Source organism: Diadema antillarum, unplaced genomic scaffold (genome assembly GCF_040938485.1).
Source record: "Diadema antillarum isolate AM-2024a unplaced genomic scaffold, OU_Dant_1.0 seq00000028_RagTag, whole genome shotgun sequence".
In the NCBI taxonomy this organism is placed as follows: domain Eukaryota; kingdom Metazoa; phylum Echinodermata; class Echinoidea; order Diadematoida; family Diadematidae; genus Diadema; species Diadema antillarum.
Genome location: NW_027271144.1, coordinates 595,626 through 606,137, shown reverse-complemented (window position 1 = coordinate 606,137; position 10,512 = coordinate 595,626). Strand labels below are relative to the sequence as shown.

The 10,512-nt window shown below is 39.7% G+C and overlaps 1 pseudogene; it reads left to right on the top strand.

The window, feature by feature from the left end:
* The first annotated feature begins 9,402 nt into the window (after positions 1 to 9,402).
* The window catches only part of LOC139725227 (uncharacterized), a 43,472-nt pseudogene continuing 42,362 nt past the window's right edge, over positions 9,403 to 10,512 (top strand).

Below are 10,512 nucleotides of genomic sequence, written 5' to 3'. Positions count from 1 at the left end.
ACATTCTAATAGGAGTCGATTAAGAGCATTACTGAAATTTGAAGAAATTCGGGCAAACCGTTCAATAGTAGTTAGACTACAATAATTCGTCTTAATGATATACAATTTCCATTAACAGTAACATAATTTACCTTATATGGCATATATAAAGAATAATATCAAAAGGAAAAAGAAATCAGTATGTATAACTCATTTTCATTTTTCTTCCATGACGAAAGAGCGCTGTGACCTCCATTTGTTTTAGCTGCCCAAATTAATCTTTCGATTTTGTGATAGCGCTTGAATTGCCGCAACCGTTCGATATTATTTCTGGGGCCCGTTTCATAAAACTTTTCATCAGTGACAAATTGTCATAGATGTGACAAGCTACTTAAATCCTTGCATCTGATTGGCTGAGAGTAAATTTGTCATAGAAATGTGGCAGTTGTCACTGATGACAAGTTTTATGAAACGGGCCCCTGGGAATTGGAAGCGTAGTTTTCGTATATGTTCATGAATTAATTACTTTCATTAGCCGTTGTTCGTTGTTCGAAGCGTTGGAGTGACGTTGGTCTAGATATTATGTACAGTGCCCGATTCTTGTTCTTAGCTGCCCAGATTTATTGTTGCAAAGTTCAAATACGGATATGATAATTCGATTTGTGATTGCGCGTGAATCGCCGCAACCGGTCGATATTATTTCCAGGAATAGGAAGCGTGTTTTTCTTATGTTCATGAATTAATTACATTGTACTTTTTTAATAGCCGCCGTCACTCTGGCAAAAGATTGAGAAGTTTAAGATCGCGATCTTTGAGATCTCAGTCTTTTTCCAGTGTCGTGACTAATGTCAGCTAAGTGAGATCAGAGCGAGGACCACATTCCTTTCGCTACCAATGTAAACAAGTGACTAGACAATAACCACAGGTGTGTATAGCGGTCTCGTCATACTCCACTTTAATCTAGTATACTCTTGAAATGACGGTTCCGTGAGCAAAGCACGTCACGAGAGACACCGTTAAAGAATGGAAAAAAAATGACAAAAAATGACCACAAAAATGTGGACTTGTGCTAAACTTGTGCTTTTCGGGGATATCGAGGATGCTGTTGCCCCTATCGAGGAACTTCTGTAAACTTTATGTATAGACCAGGAGCTGGCTGCTGGTCAATTTACCCCATCAAGCCCAAAAGGTTTGACCCCTCAAAGTTACTGGGGCCACCCCCCTCATTTCAAAACTGGGCGTCAGCCTGATACCTGAGGGCGGGGTCGTCCCCCAGGGACCCCCCCCCCCCCCCCCAAAAAAAAAAAAAAAAAAAAAAATGGCCCCCGGCGGGTGTAATTTACCCCATGGAGCCCATGGACCAAACCTGGTCTAAAAGAATGGCCTAGGGGTGTACATAATAAAAATATAAAAACTGACAAAATATCTGGTCGGGAAAGGGGTTGCCAGACCGTCCCCCCCCCCCCCCCCCCCCTGGGCCCCCCCTGGCGGGTGTAATTTACCCCACGCAGCCCATGCACCAAACTTGGTCCAATGAAAGTACTATGGGTGTACATAATGAAAATATAAAAACTGACACGATATCTGGTTGGGAAAGGGGTTGCCAGATCCCCTCAACCCCCCCCCCCCCCCATCCCCACCACCGCCCATTACGCCCCTTCGTGGGTTTAATTTAGCCAACAGCACCCATGGATCAAATTTGGCTGGGGGGAAGTAGGCCCCACTATGGGTGTGCAAAAAATAAAGATAAAAGCTGACAAAATATCTCACTTACAAAGAGTAATCAAACATATCCCCTACCTTTGCTACCCCCCCCCCATTTTTTAGTGTGAAGGGCCTATACGGTTTGGAGAGGTATGAATGAGCGTGTCATAAAAAGTAATAAATAGAACTTCTTGAATTAAGATGAAGTTATGACAACAGAATCATTGTGTGTGTACATATATCCACATGCCCCATCCCACTCCCTCCCCCAAAAGAATGGAGTTATCGATATCTACACTAGAAACATACTGGTACTCAGACAGTGCAGACCTTTGCCAAGCAGCTCATTTCCACCCATCCACACATGCTAAAAACTGCCAAATTTCCCATATAAAAGCCTTTTGCTTTTAAATGCCATCAACTTCGAGCTGTGTGGTAGTGCATTATACCTTGAGCACATGCCTTTACCTTTAGTGTGCATGTATGCAAACCTCAAACTCATGCAGCTTGAACTCCCAATTCCATTGATCTCATCTGCCATAAGATAAAAATCATCAAAATTTCATAAAGATTCTCGGATCACTACCAAAATTTATATTTATCATCTGTTTTTAAAATGTAATTGTGTTATTATCATCTTTTCATACAAGTTTCATCCAAATGTGTTCTCAACCTTTCAAGTTGTTTTGCATACAAACAATAATGCAGACAATACTATATATAAGTAACATAAAACCTCAAGTGGCAGAAATAATCACAACTGTATCCAACATCCTACAGTTCAACTGTGTTACCATGCATGTGGAGCAAGCTCATGTACAACAGTACAAGAAACTGTATACCTGTGATACAAAATTGTACATGCAGTGGGTGCATAGGCCATAGTGTAGTTAATTGCATGCATATATTTGTATGTTGTATACATTTTACTTGTTGCATGCAATTATACATTTCGAAGATCGGCAACACGTGTATCATCAGTCTGCAAACAATAAAAAGGCGGTGTTTTCCTGACCTTGGTAAGTGAACTGGGCTTTCCTATTGTAGGTACTATACTGGTAGGCCCCTATGACAGTAGTACATGTATTTCATCACTGGATGACAATTGGTGTCAGTAACAGAGCAAACAAAGAAAGGTCAAGAGTCTAGATCTTGGACTAGATGTAAGTCTCAAATATGCTATGATATGGCTAGATATCTAACGTTAGACCTATATTTCCTATACATGCTATAGCTTGTAGAGTATCTAGTACTATTTGGCGAAACCAAATGAACTGGAACAGGGGATGGATTATCAGCGAGATGTAGTGTATTATGAGTCATAACTGAAAAACCAATAAATAGAACATCAATGTTCTCAGCCTATATAGGTTAAGTGTCAATGGTGTGCATTGCTTTAAATTTGCATAGAACACTTAAACCCTGAATTTGTTAAAGTCACTGCACTTCCTATCATTCATAACTAGAGTCAAAAAGGCAGAATTATACTACATTTCAATTTCTCTATCTAATAGACACCTTTGACTTTAGGATTAGAAATAGCCTTATTAATAGCTATATGTATCATAAGTGTTGAAGATGCAGATGTTCCAGTGAATGAATACTTGCAGAATTGGGTATGAAGATTAGGCAAATAATCTGAAACTCTCTTTAAATATAGCAAAAGAAATAACAAACTGTCCCTGTGTTGTAGCCTCTCCCAGGAGAGGCTGCAGTGCCAGTGTGGTGCATGTAGTAGTCTTTGTGCAGACTCATTGACAACCAACAGAGGTTTGTACCTGTAAACTATGAGAGCTGCACAAGGTATAGAAAACAAACAACGGAAGTGAAAACAAGTTTATGTGTACTTTCGCCTCATACATCAGTGTAAACAAACTCAGAGTTGAGCATAAATACTGTAGCAATGCACAATTATAGCTTTGGCTCTAACAGAGGTATAAGTGAATGACCTTTGGTACAGATTCCTATATTTTTGCAGGTATTCAAAATATCATCTTACTACCAATGGTTTTGATTTGCAATTTAAGCAATTTGAGGCTTCATTTGGTCACAGCTCTTCAATCTTAAGGCTCTCTGTCCATGTTTCTGGCATGGTAGACATGCTGCATGTACTGTAGCTTGTCAAGACATCGGTATCACAATATTTGCAACTTTAATCAGGCTGTTTGTTATTTCTTTTGCTATATTTAAAGAGAGTTTCAGATTATTTGCCTAATCTTCATACCCAATTCTGCAAGTATTCATTCACTGGAACATCTGCATCTTCAACACTTATGATACATATAGCTATTAATAAGGCTATTTCTAATCCTAAAGTCAAAGTTGTCTATTAGATAGAGAAATTGAAATGTAGTATAATTCTGCCTTTTTGACTCTAGTTATGAATGATAGGAAGTGCAGTGACTTTAACAAATTCAGGGTTTAAGTGTTCTATGCAAATTTAAAGCAATGCACACCATTGACACTTAAACCTATATAGGCTGAGAACATTGATGTTCTATTTATTGGTTTTTCAGTTATGACTCATAATACACTACATCTCGCTGATAATCCATCCCCTGTTCCAGTTCATTTGGTTTCACCAAATAGTACTAGGTACTCTACAAGCTATAGCATGTATAGGAAATATAGGTCTAACGTTAGATATCTAGCCATATCATAGCATATTTGAGACTTACATCTAGTCCAAGATCTAGACTCTTGACCTTTCTTTGTTTGCTCTGTTACTGACACCAATTGTCATCCAGTGATGAAATACATGTACTACTGTCATAGGGGCCTACCAGTATAGTACCTACAATAGGAAAGCCCAGTTCACTTACCAAGGTCAGGAAAACACCGCCTTTTTATTGTTTGCAGACTGATGATACACGTGTTGCCGATCTTCGAAATGTATAATTGCATGCAACAAGTAAAATGTATACAACATACAAATATATGCATGCAATTAACCACACTATGGCCTATGCACCCACTGCATGTACAATTTTGTATCACAGGTATACAGTTTCTTGTACTGTTGTACATGAGCTTGCTCCACATGCATGGTAACACAGTTGAACTGTAGGATGTTGGATACAGTTGTGATTATTTCTGCCACTTGAGGTTTTATGTTACTTATATATAGTATTGTCTGCATTATTGTTTGTATGCAAAACAACTTGAAAGGTTGAGAACACATTTGGATGAAACTTGTATGAAAAGATGATAATAACACAATTACATTTTAAAAACAGATGATAAATATAAATTTTGGTAGTGATCCGGGAATCTTTATGAAATTTTGATGATTTTTATCTTATGGCAGATGAGATCAATGGAATTGGGAGTTCAAGCTGCATGAATTTGAGGTTTGCATACATGCACACTAAAGGTAAAGGCATGTGCTCAAGGTATAATGCACTACCACACAGCTCGAAGTTGATGGCATTTAAAAGCAAAAGGCTTTTATATGGGAAATTTGGCAGTTTTTAGCATGTGTGGATGGGTGGAAATGAGCTGCTTGGCAAAGGTCTGCACTGTCTGAGTATGTTTCTAGTGTAGATATCGATAACTCCATTCTTTTGGGGGAAGGAGTGGGATGGGGCATGTGGATATATGTACACACACAATGCTTCTGTTGTCATAACTTCATCTTAATTCAAGAAGTTCTATTTATTACTTTTTATGACACGCTCATTCATACCTCTCCAAACCGTATAGGCCCTTCACACTAAAAAATGGGGGGGGGGGTAGCAAAGTTAGGGGATATGTTTGATTACTCTTTGTAAGTGAGATATTTTGTCAGCTTTTATCTTTATTTTTTGCACACCCATAGTGGGGCCTACTTTCCCCCAGCCAAATTTGATCCATGGGTGCTGTTGGCTAAATTAAACCCACGAAGGGGCGTAATGGGTGGTGGTGTGGGGGGGGGGAGGGGGTGAGGGGATCTGGCAATCCCTTTCCCAACCAGATATCGTGTCAGTTTTTATATTTTCATTATGTACACCCATAGTACTTTCATTGGACCAAGTTTGGTGCATGGGCTGCGTGGGGTAAATTACACCCGCCAGGGGGGGGGGGGGGGGGGGGGGGGCCCAGGGGGGGACGGTCAGGCAACCCCTTTCCCGACCAGATATTTTGTCAGTTTTTATATTTTTATTATGTACACCCCTAGGCCATTCTTTTAGACCAGGTTTGGTCCATGGGCTCCATGGGGTAAATTACACCCGCCGGGGGCCATTTTGGGGGGGTCACTGGAGGACGACCCCGCCCTCAGGTATCAGGCTGACGCCCAGTTTTGTAATGAGGGGGGTGGCCCCAGTAACTTTGAGGGGTCAAACCTTTTGGGCTTGACGGGGTAAATTGACCAGCAGCCAGCTCCTGGTCTAGTAGCTATGACCCGGTGAACTTCCTCAGAGGGTCATTCCATGGAGTTGACATCCTCAGGGGTTATTTTAGTAACAATATCCCTAATGTCTACAAGCATTTATCCATTTTCATCATCTATTTTAAATATCAAATGACATTAAAGGAAATTTTCCTTATCAATGGCGATCACAATAGCCAATCCTCACACTATTGCATTGTGAATGAACTGTCGTCTTTCTTGGCTTTCATTTAAAGACCTTCTCATTGCGATCGCATCTGACATTCGTACATGTTGTTCGGACTTACTATTCGAAAGCAAAAGAGGGCGGTTTAGTATTGGCCCAGGCAGGGTCCAGGGTGTGTCCACTCTTGGCGGTTTTACTAAGGTGACATTGGAGTAATATGAGTGCTATGTAGCAGTAAAGAGCTACTTTTGTTTTTTAGATAATTGAAGACAATTGTAAACATCTGCTCAAATAAATCTTTAAAAAAGCAAAAATGAGGAATCATAGAAGAAGGAACATAACATAACAGCAACTATAATCATACGCTAACTACGTAGTCTGAGGATGAGTGGGTGGTATAAATCCACTGTCAAATTGTATCACAACGTGTGATTTTGTAGATCTACTTATTCCCGTTGGCAGAATGCAACATGAAATGGCTGTCAGGGCACTTCTTTGATTGTTTATTGTGGCAGTTTGTTTTGTAAACCATATCGCTTCAAAGAGGTTAATTCCTGTGGATGTGTATCAATGGGGAATTCATGCAATAATAATGAAATCATGGCATCTGATTCTATACAACAATAATTTTGTTTTCTCTTTGTGTTCTTACTTTCATTTTTCGCATGATTTATAAAATATCTTTCACATTGGCAGCAAAAATACCAATCAGTGAAATGTAGGCCTATTTCAAGTTATCAAACGTATATCATAGAATGTGTATACCAGTGAGGTATACTCAATAGTAATCCATGGGAAACATCGGACAAGTAAGGCTAGCTGATAAAACCAACGCTCATCCAGCTGATTTTCCAATCAGATGAATCTTTTCAGAGAAGTAAGGCTAGCTGCATTTACAGTAATCATTGCACTTGATTAACAGTTTGTTCCAGTAATACTAAGCAGACAACTACAGGCGTAAGAATTTACTCACTGTATGACTTTATTCAAGCACGGGGTGGGACTGCATTCATAATGATACGAAGACAAGGATAATAACAATGGGAAAAAGTCGGGATTGGTCAAATGCAATTCTTTTATTCAACCATTCAAAATGAGGTCAAAATCATTAACAAAATACTTTGATATCGTCATCTTCAATGGACTACAGAAAAAAAACACGCAGAAATAATTGTAGGTAGGTCCTACACACCGGTCATTATCAGACGAACTACCGGTGGATATGGGAAAGTAAAAGTTTGTCCCTATAGTGGATGTGATAGATAGCGTCTGATCATAATGATCTACATCTTTATCATGGCTTTATAATGCGTGATTTTTGCAAGACGATGAGCTGAGGGGCATATATATACTGTGAATATTTACTGTGTTACGAGTACACAAGACATAGTGATGCCAGACAGATATCTTCGGAACAACGTCTCGCATCAGTCTCGAGTCAAGTAGCCTACCTATGTGGCTACAGTATAGGGTTCACACCTGTAAATAAAATGGAATGTACCAGACCACTTCGCATATTCATACCAAAGATACCAAAATAAATGAAGAAGAAAAATAGTTACAAATCAAGCAGTTAAAAAAAATGAATAGCTGCGATATTGAGTATGAATTCATCTACAAGATGCATTTTGGTTGGAAAATGAAAGCTTTTCTCATGGGATTTGAAGGGATTGTGTTTTATTGAGTGCATGTGCAGAAAATAGGTGATATTTTGAGTGAAAAGAACTCGTAGTCTGGCTTCGCGGACCCTTGGACAGAATTTTAGCTGGAGAACCCGCCTTAGGAATTTGATGAATGAAAAGATATATCTCACTTATTCAGGTTAGTGAAGATGAAGTACCTAATTTCTCCAAGCTATTTTTGAGAGATTATTTTTTTTATTTCGAATTTTAACACACGTGTACGTCTCTATGGAAAATTATTTACCCGTGTGAGCCCTATAAAACTTACCGAAAAGTGGTCATAAGTTGGTAGCTATATAGCTTGCTTATATAAGTAAGCACAACTGCATTCACAAACTCTTGTACTTTTCATATCATCCGCATCAAGGGACATTTGATGTTATTGATTACCCCATGGGCGTGGTTGGATGATGATGCGCTCATGGTGCTCACCCACATTAGAGGGATATTCCCCTCCTGTCCACCCAGGATTGCTTCCTTAGGACCAGGGAGGCATTGGGAGGTGGGCAACGGAGTCGAGCTCGATCTGCCTGCAAGAAATTGATGTAGTTCTACGTGGTGGAGTTATGAAAAGTGATACCCCCTAAAGTCCCAACAGACACACAAACATTCCAAAGTATATGTTGCAGACGTAGACCATCTGCTCCATTCGTATCTCTGAGTGGACATTCCCTACTGTTAAAATAGATCCATCCTTCATAGCACAGCTTTCAGGAAGTTCACCGGAGCGAGTGGGTGCTTCTTTATACGTGACGCGATCTGCTACCATTCAGGGCAAAATCGAATTACGTAAGATGGGTCTCAGATGACCACCTTTACAGTGTGCGAATAGCTTGTATAGAAAATACGCACATTCCCCGGTGTTTTATAGGGGTATCAAGCTGACCACACCAACCAGTAAAAAGACCCATGCATTACATGTCGCGCAGTGTTCTGAAGCCTGTCACCCTCCACCAAGTGAATGCCTTCAGGTTCTCTCCACCTCCCCGATCAAGTCAAGGAGATGACATATGACTGCAGATTAATAACAAAGATTGTACAGACAGTTAGGAATCCCTTGCTTGGAGTTAATGTCCACATTAACCCAATAACCGGAACTAAGGAGTGGAAGACGTCCCGGCCCCACGTAATTCGTAAAGAGAGGTGTTCGACCTGTGCCAGTACCGTGTCTTCAAGTTTGAGGTGCATCGTTCTACTCTCATCCGTTTCACCTGTAGCTGGATATCACGTTCTTGTGAAAATCGGGTTCCGATAAACCGAATATCAGAGACAATCATTGAGAGACATTTTCTATTTAGGTTGTCCAGAATACCCTTCCTCCTCATTTTAGAAAGCAGCCGTTCAGGACGACTTTCTTCAGCTTCATGAGCGATACGAGACAGGCTGTTTTGGTTTCATAGTTGTACCCTTCGCTTGATATTGAGTCAAATCCCATGCAGCAAAAGACAACTGCGTGATTATATTTTGGCTGCCGTGGGAGTCCTTCTTTTACCATGTGGATGATGACTCCATTCTTATTCCTGCTGGTGTGGTGGTGCCATGATCTCAACCTTGCTCATGGCCAGACGGGGGTGATCGCACGTGAGTATACCGATTATGCTGAGGAAGATAGTGTGTCTTTTTCCTGCCCGCTTCTGCAGAGCCGTGATAAATGAGCACTGTTCTCGTTGTATCATTCTAATACTGATTTTTCCCTTTTTTCAGGATTTTTTTCCAGTTTCTTGTTTATTTCACACTTTAAGTTAAAAAAAGAAAAGATAACAGAAAATAAACAATACCATACCATGCAACATGCAGACAGTAGAATGATCACAATTATAGCGCAACAATAAGCGTCAATATAAGCTTGACTAATGAAAATAATAGAATTACACGTTACATTTGAATATGAAAGAGTTTGAAGACAAGCCAAGGATGTCTGTGTCTTGATCATCGATGAATGCAATCATATTATAGTGGTCCAGAGTTGGACTTGTACAAATCTCATGCAAAACTAATATTGTCATTCTGATGAGAGACGGAGATAGAGAGAGAGAGAGAGAGACGGGGGGGGGGGGTCTGATAAGTGTAAGGTTCCCATTTCCTCCTTGAACTGGGTTTTGGTTTCCTATAACCGTTGCTTTCTTAAAGCAATTACTTAATGGTTTTATCTCCAAAAGGAATTAATTTTGTTTCTTAACACTCCAGGATTTTATTTATGCGAAAAGTTTTTGTTTGTTTGTTTGTTTGTTTGCTTGTTAAAGGTTCTTTGGCTGAGCCTAGGCCCTGAATAACATAATTATATATATGACAATCATCATAACATTTTGTTTTTCAAATACTCAAAACTCTGCTGCCAAATGTAAATAACAATTTCTTTTGCTATCAATATACAGGAAAAGAGTTCCAATTGTATCCCTATGACATAGCGGCATTTTTATTGCTCTGTTTCAACATATTACAGAAGGCGACACTTTTGCTGGGAGTTGAATGAAATAGGGCTTAGCAGTTTTGCATGGACAATTAAAGAAATATCAACCCTTTACCATACGTTTTTGTAGAAAAACACGCAAGTGTAGACGAATGAGATGATAATGAAAGGTCACACCACAACAAATTTTCTATTGCCATAC